Source organism: Rattus rattus, chromosome X (genome assembly GCF_011064425.1).
Source record: "Rattus rattus isolate New Zealand chromosome X, Rrattus_CSIRO_v1, whole genome shotgun sequence".
Classification (NCBI taxonomy): Eukaryota; Metazoa; Chordata; class Mammalia; order Rodentia; family Muridae; genus Rattus; species Rattus rattus.
Window position 1 is genome coordinate 114,380,465 of NC_046172.1, and position 9,269 is coordinate 114,389,733.

The following is a 9,269-nucleotide window of genomic DNA, read 5'->3' on the forward strand; positions in this document are numbered from 1 at the left end:
ATAGACTTTTATTTCATTTCTCACCACCACTGAGACACTCTGCTTTTGCTTTCGTATGACCTCCCTTCCAAAAGCACTCTGAGAGCATTCCATTGACTTTTCCTCCATGAGCACAGTTGCTAACAACAATACTGTCATGTAAGAAGAGAAGTCCTCCACATCCTTTCTGTTTAGGACGTAAAAAGATTAGGGGATTTTTTTTCAATGAATGTGTTCCACATGGACAACTCCATTCTTTCTGCAGCAGGAGCAATGCAGCGTGAGGAAAGCAGTATACCCCTGGTAAGAAGGCAAACTGCTTTCTTTCCACAGGAGATAATTGTTGGGGTTTTGTAATAGTTGTTAGAGATGGAGCAAATTGTGCAAAAGTTAGGTGGATGCAAGCCATTTTCCTGACTTGGGGACTTTACCACACAGTATGTTGTTTCTTCCTCTCAGGGATTCCGAGAGGGTTGCAGATTGGGAGCAGCTGTGTGGGGCAGAACGAAATGGTGGCGAGCCTCAGATTTCTGAGTTGACTAGATATGTGTGGTGATGCCTTTAGTAGGGATGAGGAAGGTTGTAGGAGCTGCAGATGAAGGGAAAAGTAAGAAAGAGTTGGTGTGTTGCATTTTTCACAGGATAATTGGGGGGTCAGCAGGTCTTGACAGGTCACGTGGTGCACAGCAGGTCATAAACTCTTAGCCAGAGAAAGAAACAAACCATCCTTTCTATCCCCCTGAAAACTTAATTCTCACCATATGTTTGACTGCCCACGGCACATTACAGATCATTGACCAATTTTTTTTCTTAAACGACAGAAAACTGAATTTCCAAAGTCCCGCTCTTTAGAGATTTAGCACTTATACTGGCAACACAAAAGTTTTGAATTGTTGTTTTGAAATACAAGTAACATGAAAGTGTATTTCATTTACTCTACTAGACAAGTTCTCCTCAAGTGGCACATGTGCACAGGCATAAACACTTTTCAGTTAACCTTACTTAACAAAGTGCTTCTTTAAAGAAGTCCAAATACTTAGTAAAACCTTTTCCAGCATCCATTCCCACTCACAATGAAATAATGCACCTTCTCATCTTCAGGAGGGTGTGATGGGACAAAGACGAATGTTCCCAGTGATGACATTGTGGCATTAATCCCTCCAATCTCGGCAGGGTACAGGTCCAAGCTGCTAATTACTACCCTGCCTTCTGAGCTTCCTGACTTTCAAAACCATTTCTAAAATGATTCTTTACAGATATGTGCATTGAAGAACAGCCAAGCTTAAGAATGTTCATGGCAGCAGTGAGATGCCCAACAACTGCAAACAGCTTAAACCTACGAGAGGAAGGTCCAGTTAACAAGTTAAAGGGAAGTAGAACATGTGGCTATTACAAAAAATAGGTTGTTTTCAGGCTCCATGCTTAGTGTCAAGCCAATAAAAAATTCTCTCAATCTGAGTGTTACATATAATTTGGGGATAATTTCATAAGAAACTATTAATGGTGGTAACTTTTAAGGCTAAGATTAATTGTACTACAGGTAAGAGATTGTTTTCTTCTTTTTGTTTGCACTGGATCCAACTGTTGGATTTTTTATAAATGCCTATGAAGAACAGTGAGATGGATATTGGGTAAAAGAGGTTACCACCAAGTCTGTTGACTAGAATTCAATCTCCAGACCCTAATATTAAAAGGAGAGAATTGACTCCTGATAGTTGTCCTCTGCTCCCCACATAAGCACTGTGCACATGCACGTGTACACAAACACACACACACACACACACACACAAACAGTGTAATACAAACATAGAAACAAAGGTGTCTATGAATCTAAAAGAAATAGAGATGTTAAGAAAGGTTTTTAACACTAAAAACAATTTTATAATCTTACAAATCTATGTCTCTCTTCAGATATATTTAAAAAGTGTCATTTCTTTTTAAACTATTTTGAAATTTAAAATAAACATTTCCACCAGTGAATCATTTAGTATGACAAAATGTTTTGCTTTCCAAACACACACTTTCCTCTTAGAGAGCTCTAAAGCTGTCTTCTCCTAAGAGATCCCTCCGGGAGTGAGGCTCTCCACAATGCTATTTTTATTTTTATTCTTCTTTGTATAATATTTTTCAAAAGCAACCTTGTTAATGTGTAATTGACATAAAATGAGCTCTAGGTGCTTAGTGATGGATCATTTGCTTTGCATATACAAGTCCTTGGGTTCAATTCAATTCCTAAGCTGTGTTCTTTTCTTTCTTCCTTCCTTCCTACCTTCCTTCCTTCTTTCCTTTCTTTCTTTTTCTTCCTTCCTTCCTTCCTTCCTTCTTCCTTCCTTCCTTTCTTCTTTTCTATTCTTTTTTTGAGACAGGTTTCTCTGTGTAGTCCTGGCTGTCCTAGAACTCTCTCAGGAGGCTAGGCTGGCCTCAAACCTAGAAATCTGTCTGCCCCTGCTTCCTGAGTGCTGGCATGCACCACCAACGCCAGCTCTAAAAATGTGTCATTTCAAATAAGCATGTCACAGTCTCGTATTTATAATACCCAAGATATGGAGCCAAGCTGGGTGTCCATGGACTTGTAAATGGAAAAAAAATGACATATTTACATGATGGAGTATTATTCAACTTCTAAAAGCAGAACCTGTCATTTGTGAGAACATGGGTGAAACAGTTTAGTTTAAAATTAAATGTGCATGTGCATATGTGTTTCTGTGTTATGTGCATCTGAGTCTAGTACCTATGGGTGCCAGGAGAGGATGTCAGTTCTTCTGGAGATGCAGTTACAGGTAGTTGTGAGCTGCCAACAGTGAGTGAACTAAACCCCTGTTCTTTTTTTTAAAAGATTTATTTATATATGTGGGTACACTGTTGCTGTCTTTAGACAAACCAGAAGAGGGCATTGGATTCCATTACAGATGGTGCAGGAAATTTGAACTCACAACCTCTGGAAGAGCAGTCAGTGTTCTTAACCTCTGAACCATCTCTCTAACTCCAAACTTGTGTGTTTTTTTTTTGTTGTTGTTGTTTTTGTTTTTTTTCTCTTTTTTCGGAGCTGGGGAACGAACACAGGGCCTTGCGCTTGCTAAGTGAACCTCTACCACTGAGCTAAGTCCCCCCAACCCCAAGCTTGTGTTCTTTTTTTTTTTTTTCTTTTCCTTTTTCTTTTTTTCGGAGCTGGGGACTGAACCCAGGGCCTTGCGTTTGCTAAGCAAGTGCTCTACCACTGAGCTAAATCCCCAACCCCCTCAAGCTTGTGTTCTTAATCACTGAACCATCTCTCCAGTCCCAAACTTCCTACACTCTTTTAAAAATATTTTTAAATGTTGTTCCTAAATTTTATTTTCTGTGTATGGGTGTTTTGCCTGAATGTATGTATGTGCACACTATGTGTTATTGTTGCCTGGGGAGGAGGTCACAATAAAAGGGGTCAGATCACCTGAAGCTGGAGTCACAGACAGTTGTGTGTTACCATGTAGGTAGCTGGTCCCTTGCAAGAGCAGTGGTTGCTCCAATCTCCTTCCTTTTTTCACGTGCTTGCCCACCCAGGTCAACCCTAGCCATTTGGGTCCTGCAGCCAGTTCCCTATCTTAGAGCTGCCTCTCTGAAAGCCACCCTCCCCAAGGCTAGACCTGAATCAAACCACTCACTACCACAGCATAGCATGCAAGGACAATCAGAAAACACTAAACGCCAGGGCCAGAAAGCCAGTTGAATGGGGTTTATTGTTTCAGATTGGGTTTGCCCCATCCCTTGAAGTTTTAGTTCCTGCGCTGGCATTGGCGGGGTCAGTAGCCTCCCGTTCTTCAAGGTACTTGGCCCTCAGAACCGCAGCCCTCTCCTCGTAGGGATTTTATCCTCTTCCCAACACCTGGCCCACATCCTCCCTGCAGCCTTGGCCACTTGCGCCCACAGTCCAGTTCGGTGTTGTTCTTTTATCTCGTCAAAATGGTCCTGGGAGAAGAGCAGGAACGAGGATGGGGGCTTCTTCGTGCATTCACATCCCTCCTTCTTCTTCTTCTCTCCCTTCTCGGGCGGTGTAGTTTCTCATTTCACGTTGGTACCGATCTTTGTCGCTGGCCCGGGCTTCATACTTCTTTTTTTTTCTTTGAGATGGTCTTCCATTTTCAGAACACTGTCTAGAAAATTCGGTAAGTCATACCGATGTTTGGCTGTTGCTCCTCATTTGATTTCTGAAGTCCATCATAAAATGGACATAAGGAGAGACGTTCACTTTCGGTCTTTCTTTGCTTCCTTTTCCCATGATTATAAAAGCACCAACTCCGATCCTGCTGATTTAGATAGCAGCGATTGGTCTTCACTACAGGAGCAATCTAGATAGTGTCCTCCATATGGTGAAATCTTCCCTCTGTGTGTGCCTCAGCCAGGGCCCAGCCTTTTCAGTGCTGGTGGGCATTGTTGGGTCAAAGAAGGGAAAATGTGACGTCATCCCTGAGCTGACCAATAGCAGCCAAGCTCAGTCATTTACTCTAGGCCTTTTTTTTTCTTTTTCCTTTTCTTTTTCTTTTTTTTTTTTGGAGCTGGGGACCGAACCCAGGGCCTTGCACTTGCTAGGCAAGTGCTCTACCGCTGAGCTAAATCCCCAACCCCTAGGCCTTTTTTTTTTAAAGATTCATTTAATATCTATATAAGTACACTGTAGCTGTCTTCAAACACACCAGAAGAGGGCATCAGATCTCATTACAGATGGCTGTGAGCCACCATGTGTTTGCTGGGAATTGAACTCAGGACCTCTGGAAGAGTAGTTAGTGCTCTTAACCACTGAGCCATCTCTCCAGGCTCCTCCCTAATGATTTTCTTTCTACTTATGTTACTCATTATTGAGACTCAGGATGTTTCAGTTTTACATATGTGGATTTATCTACTTTTCCTTATAACTGCCAGTGCTTCATGTAATCTTTATTAAATTAAATAGCCTTCATATGTGCATATTATATATTTTTACCACTTCTACTTTCCAATCCTTTCCTTAGTCCCCATGCTGTTCCTCAAATTCATGACCTTTCTTTAATTTTTGTTCTATATATGTACCTATAAAATAATATAAATAAAATATATGAATTATATAAATATATAAATAAAATTATATATATATATATATATATATATTCTGCCTTAGCTACTCTTCTGTTGGTACAAAGAATCATGATCAATGATATAAAATAAAATATCATTAAAATAAAGCATTTAATTAGGGTCCTGTTTAGAGTTTTTAAGGTTGAGCCTCTGACCATCATGGCAGGGATAGTGGCAGCAAGTAGGGAAGCAGGCATGGCACTAGAGCAGTAGCTGAGAGTTTACATCCTGAAGGAGGCAGAAAAGGAGGTCCTGATGTACCCTTTGAAACTTCAAAACCCACCCTTCAGCAAGGCTATGCAACCTAATCCTTCTCTACTACCTAGGAACTAAGCATTCGGATATAGAAGCCTATGTGGACTATTCTCATTCAAACCACTGTGTGCATGTGCGTGTGTGTGTGTTTGTGTATTTATGGTGTGTATGTGTATGTGTGTGTGTGTGTGTGTGTGTGTCTGTGTGTATGTCTGTGTCTGTATGTGTGTCTATGTGTATGTGTCTGTGTGTGAGAGAGTGTATATATATGTATATATGTATATATATGCATATATATGTAACATGATGAGTCTGTTTAGTTGCTTAAATGCATGTTACTATTATCTTTCCTTCATGGCTACATTATTTTATCTCCTTAAAAAAGCAAACAAGATGGGCTGGATTGATAGTTCAGTGGTTAAGAGCGCCGACTGCTCTTCCAGAGGTCTTGAGTTCAAATCCCAGCAACTACATGATGGCTCACAACCATCTGTAATGGGGTCTGATGCCCTCTTCTGGTGTTTTTGAGAACAGCTAGAGTGTACTCATATACACAAAATAAATAAAATCTTTTAAAAAAGAAAACAAGCAAGCCAACAACTAACAACAACAAAAACCCACCAGGCTCTTATTATTTATTCGCAGCTGTCCAGGAACCCACTATATGTAGACCAGGCTGGTTTCAAACTCACAGAGACCTACCTGCCTCTGCCTTCTGATTGCAGGAGTTCAAAGCGTGTGCCACCTTGCCGGCCTGGTTGTGTTATTTTCACTTTCCTCTTCACATCAACCCTGTTAATATGCCTATTGTTAATATGACTTGTTGATGTATATTAAGATATGATGATATCATTTGTAATTTTGATAAAATCGGATATAATCATTTCAAGACATGTATTTGCTTGTTAGCTAGCTACATGCCAAATCTAGTTATGATTTTTTGTTCTTTTTGTTTGTTGATTTGTTGTTTGTTACTAGATTTGGGGAGGGGATTCAAGACAGGGTTTCTCTTTGTAGCACAAGGTATTACTATTAACAATATCTTATTTCTGTTCTGGTCATCACAACCTAGAGTTGGTACTCAGTGGCGAAGTATTTGTCTAAGATGTTTGAGGATTCCTTGGCTTCTGTCCCCAGTTCCAGAACTGAACAGTGGGGACTGACTATCCACAGGCATGTACATCATCAGCAAGAAGTGTCCCTTTTGGAAACCCTGTCTTGGGCTGCAATAGCTTGTTAGTTTCTAAGAGACTAAATATGTGTACCATTGCTATGGTGAATAGGGCTTGGTTCTTGATAAAAATTTCATAGTTGAAAGCCTTTCCTTGCATCTCTCTCTATAGATACCACCTACTCTAAGTCACTCTTAGGCAATGGTATAGGATTATGGAAATACTACACATAATTAGACTGTGTCCTCACTTCACTATTACATGGGTCACAATTTACTGTTCTTTATCTGTCACTTCTTTACCGTTTGGTCACGTAAAGATCGACAAGGACAGAATTTTTATTTTTGCTTATTGTATCCTTGAGGCTCAAACATTTTCCAGCACACAGTAGCTCACAATTTAAATTCCGAAGAAGAATGATGGATAAAGCATGATCTAGCCTTAAGAACGTAAGTATTGTGTAGGATAGTGTACCTGTGGGAAAACGTTTTCAGGGTTCTAAATAACAAATGCCCAAACAAACATGAGAAAAAGAAACCCAGCCCTTGTCTTGAATCCTTGGTGAAAGTACTGGTTTCATCTATTAAATAAAAATGAGAAGAACAAATTTGAAGCTGCCGGGCTCTAAGCTCTACTGGTCTGTACATGCATATGTCTATTTAATTTTAGATTCATTTATTTTATTTTGTGTTTATGAATGCTTATCTTGCATACCTCATGCCAGCAGACTTCAGAAGACAGCCCTGGATGCCCTTTAACTGGAGTTGTGGATGGTCATAAGTGCCCTGTGGGTTCTGGGTCACATGCAAGATTAAAAAGTGCAGAGTCATCTCTTCAGCCCCCTGTACATATCTTATTCAACCTTAACCCTCATGAATGCTACTATCCTTTAAGCTAGCATGCTCCTTGCATCTTGCAACTATGAAACAGTTATATTGTTTTTATATTTTTCAACAGGTCATTTAAAGGGTGGGAAATCAATCATTTGGCATGTGTTTCTTGAAGTATTTTAGGTCAAACACTATGCAAATTCCTGGACAGGGAGTGGTACAATAACAGACAAGACCTCTGTATACCTATTCAAGATTAGCCTGGACTGGTTCTGAAATGCATGAACCCACAATGAATAATGATGAGCTGTCATGAATTTCTTAAGGAAAAGGACAAGAGATCATTGATGAAATAATCAGAGAAGACGTTTGATAAATCAACAGTCAAGGTGAGATACTAAGTGTGAGTCTGTGTCAAGTGTGATGGTTTGTATATCCTCAGCCCAGGTAGTGGCATTATTAGGTGTGGCCTTGTTGGAGTAGATGTGTCACTGTGGGTGTGAGCTTTTATACCCTCACTCTACCTGCCTGGGAGCCAGTCTTCCACTAGCAGCCTTCAGATGAAGATGTAGAACTCCCGTCTCCTCCGGGACCATGCCTGCCTGGATGCTGCCATGCTCCCACCTTGATAATAATGAACTGAACCTCTGAACCTGTAAGTCAGCCCCAATTAAGTGTTGTCCTTAAAAGAGTTGCCTTGGTCATGGTGTCTGTTCACAGCAGTAAAACACTAAGATAGTCAAGGTTTTGAAGTGAGAAAGAAATTGACATAACCTGAGAAACTGAATAAAGTCAACTTCTCTATATACATATATATACAGGAGGTTAAATATATATCCACTGACAGAAATTAAATCTACAGGGCCCTGTAGACAATGTTAAATAGCGTAGAATTTATCTAATGTTTAAGTGCAGCACCTTCGGGATTTTTACCTAAGAAAAATGACATGATTGTATTTTCCTTTTGAAAAGATTGATCACTTGATAGCTATGGGAATGTGGACTGGTTGAGGAAGAATGGCTAGAAAACACCCAAGTGGGAAACTGTTGAGGTGATGCAAAGGGTCTTAGTAGTTCCAGCTGCAGCCAGAAGCAGTGCAGAAATCAATGGATCCAGAGAAGCTTCCCCAAGGAATGAAGCATTGCATCACAAAGTGAATTGACTCCAAGGGGGAAATAAGCAGGTGTTAGAAGCTATGGGAGGTTGAATTAGATAGGAATGAAGAACAAGCCACATTGCTAGGGCAGCTTCATGATCATGTTTGACCTTAGGAAGAGGAATTTTAGTGAATTCAGAATCTGTGATGCAATGGACCAAGAAGTGAGTACAGGCTTTTCTGTTTCTTGCATGTCATTACTGCAGAACACAAGAGAAAGTACTGACGAACACATGAGAAAACAACACCTTGAAAGCCTGTAAGACAGGCAAGGTGAAGAATTAGCAGGGTTAATGCTAAGAGATGTAAGAGAAGAAATACTGGAATTACCAAAGCCACTCTTATCCACTTCACAATCTGAAGAATTCACTGCGTCCAGCTTTACAGAAAATCACCCCAATCATAGATTAAGGAAAAGGCTAGTGGATACATTAAAGGGAGCATAGGAGTACTTTGTCATTAAAATGGCACAGAAAGGAACGTGCCCTCAAAACATTACCCTCTAACTTGCTTTCCTACATGCTCCAAGAGAGATGGAAAAGAATATGAATTTACAGATGTTGAGCAGACAGAGATGGGGGGAAACAGTCTAGAAGTTGTAATCAAGAAGGTCCCGTTCATATTGTCTGAGTGACTGATGAAACCTCTAGTCAGAAATTTAAAGAGACCTTGGCCTGTTAATCTTCCCAGACACCTACTAGAAAGAGCAAACAGATCCTTTGAAAAGGAGTGCATCTTTGTCCTTGATCTCAAAGAATGTATTCAAATTATTTTATAAGGAAAAGTGA